Raw genomic sequence first — 12,980 nt, 5'->3', positions numbered from 1 at the left:
GGGGGGGGGGGGGGGGGGGGGGGGGGGGGGGGGGGGGGGGGGGGGGCTGGGAGGAGTAAGAGGGAGGCTGAGGGCAGTGTGCACAGGAGGGTGGGGGGAGGGGGGATGTGGGGGTGCTGTGCGGATGTGGGGGAGGGGACTGTGAGAGGAATCCTGCGGGAGGAGAAGCTTGCAGAATTGGGACGAGGAGGAAGGGGACTGTGAGAGCCAAGGGACAGGGGGACTGTGGCTGGTGTGGAGAAAGCACTGACACAGCTGAGAAGGGGGAGCCCACCGAAACCCAGAGGGCAGGCGGATGCTGTGCCCGTAGGTGGGGGGGCGGAGAGCAGGTGCATCCAGAGGGGTCTGAAGGACTCTCCCGGGTCCCAGCAGCCAGAGGGGCTTGCCGTGGCCTCCCCCCCATGTCTCTAAAGATGTGCCTGGCGGCTGGAAGGCTTTTATTCCCTTACTTGCTTATCCCCAGAGCGGCTCAGAGCAGGAAATGGGTGGTGTCCCCATTGTGCAGCGCAGCAGAAGGGTCTGGGGACGAGAGTGAGAAGGACTTCCCTCCAGGGGCTGTGAACTCCAGGATGAGCCCAGGTGGGACGTGCACAGTGTCCTCTGGAGCATGCGGAGGACTCGAGTCTTGCTGGAGTGGTTTGAGGAAGGCTGGCCCCGGGGGAGGCCCTCTCTGTTCCTTACGGAGCTCAGGGTTCCGGGGAGTGAGGAGCTAAAATCCTGTGATTCCATCTTCCTTCTTCCAACCACTTACTCAAAAGCTCTGAGACCCAGTAGCAGGCGGCTGGGGTCGGTCACTGTAGAGTGACAGTGGGAGGAAATGGCTGCTGTCCTTGAGGCACTTGCAATCCAAGAAAAGTGACATTGACCCTGGCGGGAGTAGGCACCAGCTTGGCAGCGGGAGGTGGGACACCCAGAACCGTCTGAAATGGGCGTGGCTTAGGTGAGCCCTTCTCCAGAGGTTGTGGCCTGCCGCCTCTCAACCTGCGCCTCTTAAGGGCCCACCATCCTTCTGCCTTTGGCAGTGGTGGCTCTTGAGGGGCTGTCCCCTGCCCTTCCCAGAGAGAACCCCTGGGGAAGGAGTCTGTGTAAATGACCTCCAGGATCCCTTCCAACTCTCTTCTTATTGACGACCACTTGCCCACACAATGGCCAAGAATCTGCTCAAGGCAAACTTGTCGGTGCTTCTCCCTGGCTTAAAATCATCCACAACTTCTCATTTGGCACGAGTCATAGCAAACTGCTACATGGCATGTAGCCTGTTCCAGGCTCCGTTCTAAGCACTTTACACTCAATGCATTTAGCAACTGGATGAAGGACTTAAGTGATGATCCCAACTGAAAGATGAAAAAGCTGCGACTCAGAGAGGGTGAGTGACTTGTCCAAGGCCGCACAGCTAGGCAAGTCGTAGAGCTGGATTCTAGCCAAGCTGGCCTGATTCTAGAGTCCGTGCTGTTAGCTACTCCACTCCGCTCCCTCACCTCCTCATCTGGCAGGTGTCCACCTCTCCAGCCACTCTCATGCCAGCTCTCCCCTTCCTTGGCAGTCTTGGTCTTCCTGGACTTAACATCCTTCTTAAGGATGCCAGCCTTCCCGTTTTCCTCTGGCTTTCCGCATAGATGGCTATGTCTCATCCTTCAGGTCTCTTTCCATTTAAATTTCTCTTTCTTGGAAAGCATTTTGTCTGCCGCTGTGTGTAATAAAGACCTCCTCCCCGTTACCTTCTCCTATATCGTTTCTTCCACATTCTGTTATACACTTGTGCCAACTGGATGTGACCCGTCTTATCTGCTTACTTGTCTAAGATTTATCCCCAGTGCCCACTCGGAGCCTGGAACCTAGTCGGTGCCCATAAGAAATTGTCGACACAAAGGCATTCGGCCACGTGGGATGGTTGTCTTCAGCCGTGGCTGCATGCATCCTGCCCTTGCAACCCAGGGCCAGCTCGGTAGGGGCGCCATAAGCAGTGTTGAGACGTGAGACCCACCCATCCAGATTCCCTTACTTGGTTCCCTCGGTGACAAGGATATGGGCTCCTGGGGCGGAGTCAGCAGGCAGGAACCAGGGGAAGCTGGGGTCTCACAGCGTTGGCTCTGTGGCCGTGTGCTCAGACTGATCCAGCCTCTGACCCAGAGAAAGGAAACAGAGAAAAGACAACGCAACTGACATTTCAAAACGTAAAGGAGGTGGGGTCGGGAGGTGGCGGGTGACAGCACGGTGAGGGACGTGGCGCCTGATGACGAGGAGATGAAGAGTCGGGAAGGCCCTTTGAAGATGTTCCTTGAAGAGAGGGCACGGGGTGGGGAACAGGCTTCCAGATTCCCTGAGCCACTAAGAACTACCGGGATGTCCGTAGGACACAGCGGCCGCCCGGGTCTCCGTGAGTCACTGGTTGTGGTTGCTGGAAAAATTGCTCAGATTTGCAGGCCACACCTGGGAATCTGATTTCTGGACCCAAATGGTTGCATGAGGTTGAAGTTTGTAGTGGTTTTGAAAAGAACTTCAAAATTTTCCCTGGCATTCTTAACCTAATGTCTACAGACCACCCCGCCCCCCCCCCCAACAAAGGGTCTGTAGATAAAATTTAAGGGGTTCATGGTCTTGGAGAGGAAAAAAATTAGATCTTTATTTTCACTGACTTCTAACTGACACTTTGCCTTTCCTGTAAGTGGGAACATAAACAACACACCACAGGAGTGTTAATATCTGGGACTTTGTCATGGGTCATTTCAGAGCACACTACAGCTGTGGCAGCGACTTCACAATGTCGTTTATGCTCATCTCTAATTCTAAATCAGGGTCCTTATTCAAGCTCCTGCACGATCCTCTTATTTAATGAATGAATGAAGACACACACAGATAGCCGTTTCACAAACTGATTTTATCAGCTGCCCCTCTGTAAGCCTGTGTCTTTCATCTCCCACGTTTTCAAACATTCGAAGGAAGCCTCAGACAGCGAAAGGAATCCGTGGAACAGAAAGGTCCAGAATCTCTGCTGAGCGGGAGGTGGCAGAGGGTGGAAGCCCGTCAGTCATCGCCTGGCATGCTTCAAGTCAACCTTCTTCTTTGCTTTCCCGAAACACACACTGTGGACCCTTTTTCCTGCCTTCTTACAATCTCTCACCCTCATCCCAGGATGAAGGGATCCAGTGTCACCATGCCACCCGCTCATGGTCCGGCAGGGACACAGGGCCGTCCCTCGCTGTTGTCAGCCCGGCTTTCAAAGCTGGGTTATTATGCAGTGACCTGGCAGCTGGAGCAAGGAGACAGAGCAGAGAGGCAGAGCGGGGTGTGTGTGTGTGTGTGTGTGTGTGATCATCTCCCTTCACGGCTGCTTCTGAATCTATTAGTGCGAGGCAGCTGGTCCCGTTGGTTCCCTCCCCCTGAATTTCCTTTCCACGCTTATCTGCGCTCACCCCATTTCAGGATCCTTTCAGAGGAAGCCCTCTTTTTGGTTAACCTAAGTAACTATAGATGAGAGGGAGAACCACCCTTTCCCACTGCTCTAGACCCCTGACAGCTGCCACTTAGCAGGCGTTGGGGTCCTGTCTTCAGAAAGCTTAAGTTTCGGTGTTTGACTTTTCTCTCCGCATGGTGCTTACCTTGCTGTGCCCTTAAATGAATCTTCTCAAATGTGTCTCAGAGGCCCCCAGGGTGGTCAAAAGCTTTAGCCAAGTTGCCTGGCTCCTCAGCTGTGGTCCTCACACCTATTCATGTCCCCAGCCTCCCGGTGCCACTTACCACCGGGCTCTAAAACCCTACCTCCTTCCAGCAGAGTTGAGAAGCCCCAGGTGGCTTTCCTGGAATGCTGGCACGGTCCATTCAGGATGCTGTGACAAGATACCACAGACGAGGTGGCCTGGAAGTGACAGAATTGATTTCTCGTGGTCCTGGAGGCTGGGAAGTCCAGGGTCCAGGCTCCGGCAGGTTCAGTGTCTGGTGAGAGCCTGCTTCCCGGACTTTCCGCTGCAACCTCACATGGGGGAAAAAGCCAGAGAGCTCCCCGGGCCCTTTGGTAAGGGCACTAATCTCATTTATGAAGGCCCCACCCTCAGGAGCTGACGACCTCCCAGGGGCCCACCTCCTGACAGCGTCAGCATCACCCTGGGGTTAGGTTTCAATAAATAAATTTGGAGGGAACACAAACATTCAGACTGAAGCAAACACTAATAGGTTGATTGCAGGTTTTTATGAAATAATATAAAGAATTTTACGCAGTAATATACGTGTAGAGGAGTCTTCCCCACCCCCAAGATCGAGGAGAGCTTCGTCATTTTTCTCGTGTCCCTGACAACATCTAGGCTGACAGTGGGCACGTGATAACCCTTCGCTGTGTATTTTGAGTCGAATCGTCATGTTGCGACACACACTGAATAAGAGAGGGAAGACACAACGGAGCACATGGTCTTCAGGTTCCGTTTCCACCAGATTTGAAACCAAGCTGAGTTTATTTGAAGTGTGTCACTGGGGACAGGTGATGACCGGGGTGGGGCCGAGCTTCTGGGCCCTTGTTTAGAAGCTCTGCCTCTGTGTTGGTGACACAGGTGCATTCCCTTTATGAAAGAAAATCCATCTGGCTCTACATCATGATTTGTGTACTTTTCTGTATGTGGTTATACCTGAGTCAAGTTTTTATTAAAATCTGGCATATTGTGGCATAACGTTTGTGCACATTAATTTAGGACCAAGCCAGTGTTTTAATGGCCAGGAAGACTCTGGGGCCACCATCAAGAGACGTGGTCCTTTTTGTGGTCCTTTGTGTACTATCTCCTGGCCTGGTCTGCCCTCTGCTGTTACTCCCGTGACTCCCTCTTCCTTGGGACGGGGGTCTCGAGACCGTCCGTGTGGCCTTGTGGACACTCCCATCTGTTCTCCCCCCCCTTAGACCTCTAGAGCAACATCCTCTCAGATCTCTTGTCTGAATTCCTGCTTGTAGGAGTGAGGGCGGATCAGAGCCCAGATACTACATTTCATTAGCTAATAGGTTCATTCATCAAAGGTTAATGAGCACTGAAAAGACAGGCGTAGGCTCTTCCTGGTAAGTGGGGAGGCAGACAATGAAGCCAACAACGGCCATGCAGCGTGTTACGGTGCTGCCATGACAGGGGAGGGACATGGGCCATGGGGAGCCCTTAGCAGGGGCGCCCACCTTCAGCCCAAAGTAGAACTTTCTCCAGTTCCGGCTGGCTGCTCTGCTGAGGTCTGCCCTGTACCTCAGTGATCACGGGAGGCCCCACGAATGGCTAACCCTGCTCCTGGAACTGACTCGATGCTGGGCTGCTGTAAGGTCTGGCCTCCAAGGATTGTCACCCTTTAAGAGGATTCATTTCTCAGCTGGTCTCCTGGCTGGTAAACTCTCCTGTTCGTATAAACAAACAAACAAACAAAAGTAGATCCATTTCCATAGAGTAATAAATAAAAGTGATGGTCTCGCTAACGTTTATTGGTCTCTTTATATGTGCCAAGCTGTTCCAAGCACATTAACCGTGTTATTTATATCCTCTCAGTAGCCCTGTGCGACATGCCTAATTGTTATTTCCATTTTACCGATGGGAAAAGTAAAACACAGAACGCTTGACTAACTTACTCAGTGGCAGAGCTGAGAATCAAGTTTAGCAAGCCTGGCTCAAGAGCCCACGCTTCTGACCGCTAGGCTGCAGATTAGCAGAAAAAACTCGCCAAAATTTTCTCAGAGCCACTGTTTCCCCAGATGTGGCATAGATGTGTCTACACACGTGCAGGTCAGCTTCGGAAACGTTTCTCAAAGCTTTGAATTGCTTCCCCACCTCTTACATCCACCACGCTTCAGGCGCTGGGGGCAGCCCAGGGCCCTCTGGAGAGATTTACACGGTAAATATGTTTGGGCTGGTTGCTTAGCAACATGGAAGATAGTATGAATTTTTCATTAAGAAATTAGCATAGATTATTTTAGGGAGATGAGCCCACACCCGCTGGAAAGCACTCAGCTCTTTGAAACGCAGCGTGGACCTACGCCTGTGTCCATCAGTGTCTTTCCAGTGGCAGGTTCCGGACCCGGCACTCCTCCTTCTCTTCCTAGTCTCACCTCGGGTACAGGTGCCTGGCTCTTCTCTTCACGAGACTGATGGTTCCTTAGTGCCTTTTGTTAACTCCAACAGAAAGCATTGCTGCATCCTTGGACATTTTCACATTTTCAGACACAGGGCCAGGTTGCCATCAAGCAGCTGGGATACAAGAAGGGGAGTGGAGAGGGCGTCGGAGCATGGTGGAGGAAACACCGGAAAGGGAAATCTGAGGGGCTTAACGCAAAGGGTGGAGGAAGGGGAGAGACCAGCAGGTCGGGGAAACAGCCGACCCAGAAGACAAAGAGGAGACAAGAGAAAGAGCGACTGAGCATCCCAGAGACAGACAGGGGAAAAATCAGAATAAACACAGACACTCCCTGTACCGTCCACGCTGCTGGACCCACAGCCTCGCAATAACCAGGAGCAGTTCCTCTCCCACCTCTACCTGAGCGTCGCTGCATTCACCACCCCCCGAGCCTGTTTCTCGCTCACAAACACTGTGAAACCCTGCTTTGAGGATGGAGGAGAAAGGCTTCATGGGGATGGGTTTTAAGAACTGAAGGATTCTATATACACTGTCAGAATCAATGCACATGTGCATCCCAAGGCCCTCCCACAACCATTTGGTAAGAAATAATGGGCTGGTAGATTTCTAGAGGAAAACAGGAGATATCTTCCTGCCTCCCACTTCTCTCCCTCCTCCCTTCCATCCTTGCTTGTGTTCAATGAGGACATACTGTGTGCCAGGGTCTGCGGTTGGGGTGGGGATACAGTGGTGACTGCCACCTCCTCAACAACACAAGGACCCCTTCTCAGCCCTTATGAAACTTGCAGTGTAATGGGGGAGACCAGAGTGAATAGAAGAAGAGCACAAATAGATAAAAATGTGTGATGGTGGTAAATGAACTGAAGAGAAAGTTCTGGTGCTAAGAGAGTGTAAGGTGGGACTGACCCCATCGGGGGGCTGGGCAGGCTTTCCTGGAGAGAGTGACGGCCAAACTGAGAGCCGGAGTGGGAGGGGAAGTCAGTTGATCAGGGCAATGGGGAGGTGTGTGCGGGGCTCCTGAGAGGAATGAGGCTGTGCAAAGGTCCGCTGGCAGAAGGAAGCCCAATACTTTGGAGGGCAGAGAAAGGCCAGCGTGCCTGAAGTGCAGAGAGTAAGGGGGAGCCCAGATGGCCTGGGGCGATGAACAGGGGCCTGGGCCAGCAGGGCATTGCACACTGTGAACAGGGTCATTCCTTCATTCATTCATTCATGTATACAACGTTTATTAATATCTATGTGAGGGGCACTGTTGTAGGTACTAATAATATAATGGTTAGTTATTTTCAAAGCTTTTTGTTGTTGAGGTGAAATTCACATAAAATTAACTATTTTAAAGTGTACAAATCAGTGACATTTAGTGCATTCACAGTGTTGTGCAACCATCACCACCAACTTTTTTTTAAATTATTCTTTCTTCTTCTTTTTTTTAAAGTATGTTTTTTGTTTGGTGAGGAAGATTGGCCCTGAGCTAACATCTGTTGCCAATTTTCCTTTTTCCCCAAAGCCCCAGTACATATTTGTGTATCCTAGCTGTAAATCCTTTTAGTCCCTCCATGTGGGACGCCACCACAGTATGGCTTGATGAGCGGTGCTGGGTCTGTGCCCAGGATCCAAACTGGCGAACCCCGGGCTGCCAAAGCAGAGTGCATGAGCTTAACTGCTCAACCACTGGCCCCCTAATGTGGACATTTCCTATGTTATAATTATAAAATATGTGACCTTTTTTGTCTGATTTCTTTCACTTAGCATAAGGTTTTCAAGGTTCATCCATGTCGTAGCGTGTATTAGTAATTTATTTCTTTTTCAGCCGGAATAATGTTCCATTGTCTTCTACGCCTTATTTTGTTTACCCATTCATCAGTTGAAGGTCACATGAATGAGTCTAACTTTTGGTTACTGCGGATAGCGCTGCTGTACATTCTCTACGAGTATTTCAGGCCCTGTTTTTAGTTCTTTCAAGTATCTACCTAAGAGTGGAATTGCTGTGTCGTATGGTAATTCTATGTTTAACTTTTTGAGGAAGTGCCAACTGCTTTCCACAGCAGCTGCGCCATTTGACATCCCCACCAGCACCGGGCAAGGGTTCCAGTTTCTTGACATCTTTGCCAGCAGTTGTTATTTTCCTCTTGTTTGGTTCTGTTGTAGTCGTCCTCGTGGGTGTGAAGTAGGATCTCATTGTGGTATTTTCTAAGCTTTTAATTAAAAAAAAAAATCCAAACTCTCGCTTCTAAACTATCCCTCAGTATCCAGCAAGTTTTTAACAAACTCCTCCTCTCTGTGCTCAATGCCCGTTACAAGGGATGCACGTGGGCACGCGCGTGAAAACTCTCCTTGCTCACAGGTCTCACAACGGGCAGAGTGTGTGGCAGCCCCAGTGCCCTGTCCTCCCAGCAAATCTGTGCCTGCTGCTCCGTATTTTAAACATGTTGCACGTCATCACTGTCACCCTCCCCGCCCTTTCCCCCCAAGCTTAGCCCCTCATGGGTCCCAATCTTCTTCACCCAGGTCCCTGGGGGCCCTACAAACGTGGGTCCAATTGAAGTGGTATTTATTCTCTTTCAATATCATTTCCTTGTCATTGACATTATCGGACCAGCGTGATGCCAGCAGGAGCCTTGATCCCCCACGATGTCAGTTTGCTGTGCACACATGTGCGCACCTTCCCCCGGGAGGAGTTCCCTCGGTTCTAATTAAGTGAAGGGTATTTGAATTGATTCATATTATAGAAAACTCCTGGGGGGTTTTTACATGGTGTTTAAGCGTGTTACAGTGATACACAGTGACATTTGGGGAAGTTGGTTGGGGTTTTTGGGCGAACTTGGAATGCATTTTACTCTTTTCCATTTAAAATAATGGGATACAGGTGACCGGCCTCTGAAATTCGCTAGCCAGCAGGTTTCCATGAACAAATTAGAGTCACAAACAAGGAGGAGGGGTTGCATATGTAAATATATGCTTATGCCCGTGCGTATGCATATATAAATATGAATAAGAAAAAAGGGGAGGAGCCTCCTACGGGAATTCTGTGAAACTGAGTCTTGGTCCACCCGGCATAGACCCTTCGGTATTTTGACATACTTCATTGGCTCTTTCCACCCTTCAGTACTCACAGACATGCCTTCCCTTCCTAGAAAAACTGAGCAGGGCTTGGCAGATAGCAAGAGAAGTGAGAAGTGTTGAATGACTGCCTGAGTCAGTGAATGGATGGGTAGATGAATGGGGAGGAGGGGTTCATGGGGCTGCCGCCTCTGCTTGCACCAAAATAACAATTCCCAGAACTGGAATGCAGAGGAAGACGCTGAGCTGCCTGAAGCGTCTCTGTGCTTGCCTTTAGTGACGCAGCCGGGAACAAGGACAAGCCCGGAGGACAAGGCAGCCCCACTTTCTATTGATTTCCCCTCCTTCGAGTCTCCGATCGCTTGGCTAACGTTGGAGACAGTTTAAAAAATCTTCAGCTGCAAGACCAATGAGATAACACCCCCGGAGTCCACATTTGACTCAGAAAAGCATTATAACCCACACAGTTTGGGACTTGCTGCTAAGAATGGCATGATGCGGGCGACGTAGGTTATTGAGGCCGGAGAGTGCAGACTTTGCTTTTCAACTAGAATTAAGAATAAGGTTTTGGAGAGGACGGCATTTGAAGATGAAGGTGAGGTGGGGGAAGAGAAATTTGGTGGACAAGTAGAAGTTGATAGAAATGGCTGGAAGCGAAGAATCCCTTCGCTCAGCTCTAAGGGCATCGGAGCTTCTGATCCCCGCCTCCCTTCTCACGGGGCACGCCACCAGGTGTCTTCAATTGCATTTCTTTTCCAGCACGATTGCTTCACATAGAAGAAAGGTCAAGGCTATCAGAGAGAAATCGAGCAAGTGGAGGGATGGTATGGCAAGAGTCGAAATTGCATAGGAAAACATCAACAGGATCTGGAGGGCTTTGGGGCACATTTCCTGCAAATGTGTCATCTAATGAGCCCAGATCTTACTACGCAATTAGAATGGATTCTTTAAGCAGCAACATGACAGTCACCTTTGCTGTCAGCCTCATTAGAAAACACACAGATGCGACAAAGGCTGGAGAGCAATGAACATGAGCTGAGGGCACCTGCACGTAACCACTGCATCGTAGTCTTGCGTTTGAGTTTGGAGACCCGCTAGAATTAGTTCTAGCTCATAGGAATCTAGTTTTTTGAGACCGCTTAAAAGAAGAAATTGCCTCTTAGAACGCAAATGTTCATTTTATGATCAAGATACTGAGATACTTTGGGACGAAGACTGGACGTAGACCGCGAACCTGAATTTGAATACAGACGCCACCATTTTCCAGCTTAATAACCTTGACCACTCTGAATCCCACTTTTCTGTTATGAAACAGAGATGATCATAAGGTTGGTGAGAATTAACACTTATGAAAGCACCCAGCAGACTCAGCACCCGGCCACTATGCAAAGCAGATTCTAGACGTCTCTGAATCATTTCTTTATTTCTCCTGGACCAAAGCAATGACGTGTCCGATGTTCACTGTGTAGGAAAGAGAGAGGGCCCATTAAAAGCATTCTGGAAGTGGAAGATGAAAGGCTCCCGTTAGGATGGGAAGGGAAGCACGAACGTTCCACTTCAAGGATATTAATTCATTCAATGAATATTTCTTGGCCACCTACTGGGCACAAGGCACCGGACAGCACAGGGACCAGGCGGACGCCACCTCTGACTCCTCCCAGTCCAGGGTAGAGACGCTCATCACAGTCAAACAAGTGAATATAAATGGACACCATGTAGCTGTGCAAGAGACGGAAGGATCCTCCTGCAAAAATGATAACTGATTCGTGCTCTGATCTTCAGCACTTTTGGAAACTCCTCTCAGTAAAAGGATTTTGAGCATGTATCCCTTATACATGTACATTAAATTCTTTGTAAAGCGTACATGTGCTTCTGTGTTATAGATATCACTCCACTAATATATCGTGTACCTAATAAAACACGCCCAAGAATGGACCTTTTAAAACAATAAGATAAAAGTAAATTATACAATGAAATTCTGTTGGTTTTGTCCCATTCCCCAATTAGACTGTCTTGCATACCCCCGGGGCATACAGTTAGTGGTACTTACTAGGTAAAGGTGGGGATGAGAGTTCAAAGTCTCCTAGGCATAGGGCATGTGCAAAAGCCCTGGGGAAAGAAGAAATATCACTTAGGAGGGACTGAAAGAAGGTCAAAGTGGGCAGAGCACAGAGAGCACGGAGGAAGTGATGAGAACTGAGGGGGTGAGTCAGGCCAGGGCACACGGGGCCGCCCAGGGCCTCCTGGGCCGCCTTAAGAATTTGGGTTTTATCCCAAGAGCAGTGGAAGCGACTGCCAGGTCTTCAGTGAGATGGAACAGGGGTGGATTTGTGTTGTGGAAAGACCGTTTTGGGTTGGGTAAGAATGGGAGTGAGGAAACCAGAAGGAAGACAGGAAGAAAGACTATGATGGCTCGGGCCAGGGTAGTGGTGGTGGTTTGGAACAGTGTTTAGGGAATAAATTGACTGGCTCTGCCTGTGGGTTGGGTGTGGGCTTCAGGAAGAAGCAGGAGTTGGGGGTGATGCCTGAGTCTTTTCTTACCCAGCTGGAGGGTGGTAGCATTTAGTGAAACAGGGGGCCATGAGGAGGTCTTGGGTTTTAAGTCATGAGTTCACTTTTGTGCAGCGAGAGTGTGAAGAGTCCTTGAAAGATCCCCATGAAGATGTCAACTGTGCTGGTTGGTCAGAGGTCTGGAGCTCACGGATGGCTGTGGTGCATATGGGGGAGCTGGAGATGTACACTGGAGAGGCATCCGTAGGAAAGCGTGACCATGGCCATGAGCATGGCTGAGACGGCCCAGGACGAGAGCAGAGGAGACGGGGGAGGACCTGGGAGCAAGTCCTGATGGACACCAGCGTTTAACGAGACAAAGAGGAGTGGCCCGAGAGGAAGGAGGAAAACCTGGAGGATGGAAGGTGAAAACAATAATAACAATAATGAGAGAAAAAGCCTTTTAAGAGGAAGAGGATCATCAACTGGGAAGCCCAATGCTAGATCAGACTGAAGGAATCCACAGGAATTAGACGGTGAAGGTCATCGGTGACCTTGGAGACCAGTAGTGACTTCACTGGGCTGACGGGGCCTTTGGGATGGGTTGTGGAGGGGGTGGCAAATGAGGAAATGAAGGCAGCACCAAGTATAGGCAATTCTGTCGAGATGTGTGGCTGCAGACGGGTCAAGAGGGTTAGGGCAGTGGCTGAGCTGGGAACAAGCAGTCGAAGAATGTTGAGCACATTTAAAAGCTGATGGCAAAGAGCTGGTTGAAAGAAAAAGATGAACATTCAAGAGAGGAAAGAATGTTCATAGCCAAGACGTGGAAGCAGCCCAAGTGCCCATCAACGGATGAATTTTGGAAAAAGAAGATGTGGTATATATATATATATAAAAGCACACAATGGAATACTACTCAGCCATAAAAAAGACAAAATCGTGCCATTTGCAGCAACATAGATGGACCTTGAGGATATTACGTTAAGCAAAACAAGCCAGACAGAGAAAGACAAACACTGTATGATTTCACTCACGTGTGGAAGATAAACACATAGATACAGAGAACAGATTAGTGGTTATCAGAGGGGAAGGGGGTGGGGGGTGAGCAAAAGGGGTAAAGGGATATGTACATCTGGTGATGGATAAAAATTAGACTGTTGGGGGTGAGCACGATGCAGTCTACACAGAAACTGAAATATAATAATGTACACCTGAAATTACACAATGTTATAATCCAATATGACCTCAATAAAATAATTAAATTTTTAAAAAAGATCAGAAACTAGCTGGTGGAAGGCTGCTACAAATGCCGTGGGGTGGGCTGCGTGGCTCGGATGGAAAAACTG

At 49.7% G+C, this 12,980-nt stretch overlaps 1 protein-coding gene across 1 annotated transcript in view; it reads left to right on the top strand.

The window, feature by feature from the left end:
- Positions 1-12,980, top strand: part of SYT13 (synaptotagmin 13) — a 43,022-nt gene that overhangs the window by 986 nt on the left and 29,056 nt on the right. The gene's annotated exons all lie outside the window — the stretch shown is intronic.

The sequence above is a fragment of the Equus quagga genome, chromosome 17 (genome assembly GCF_021613505.1).
Source record: "Equus quagga isolate Etosha38 chromosome 17, UCLA_HA_Equagga_1.0, whole genome shotgun sequence".
NCBI classification, from domain to species: domain Eukaryota; kingdom Metazoa; phylum Chordata; class Mammalia; order Perissodactyla; family Equidae; genus Equus; species Equus quagga.
This window is presented reverse-complemented; position numbering and strand designations above follow the sequence as displayed.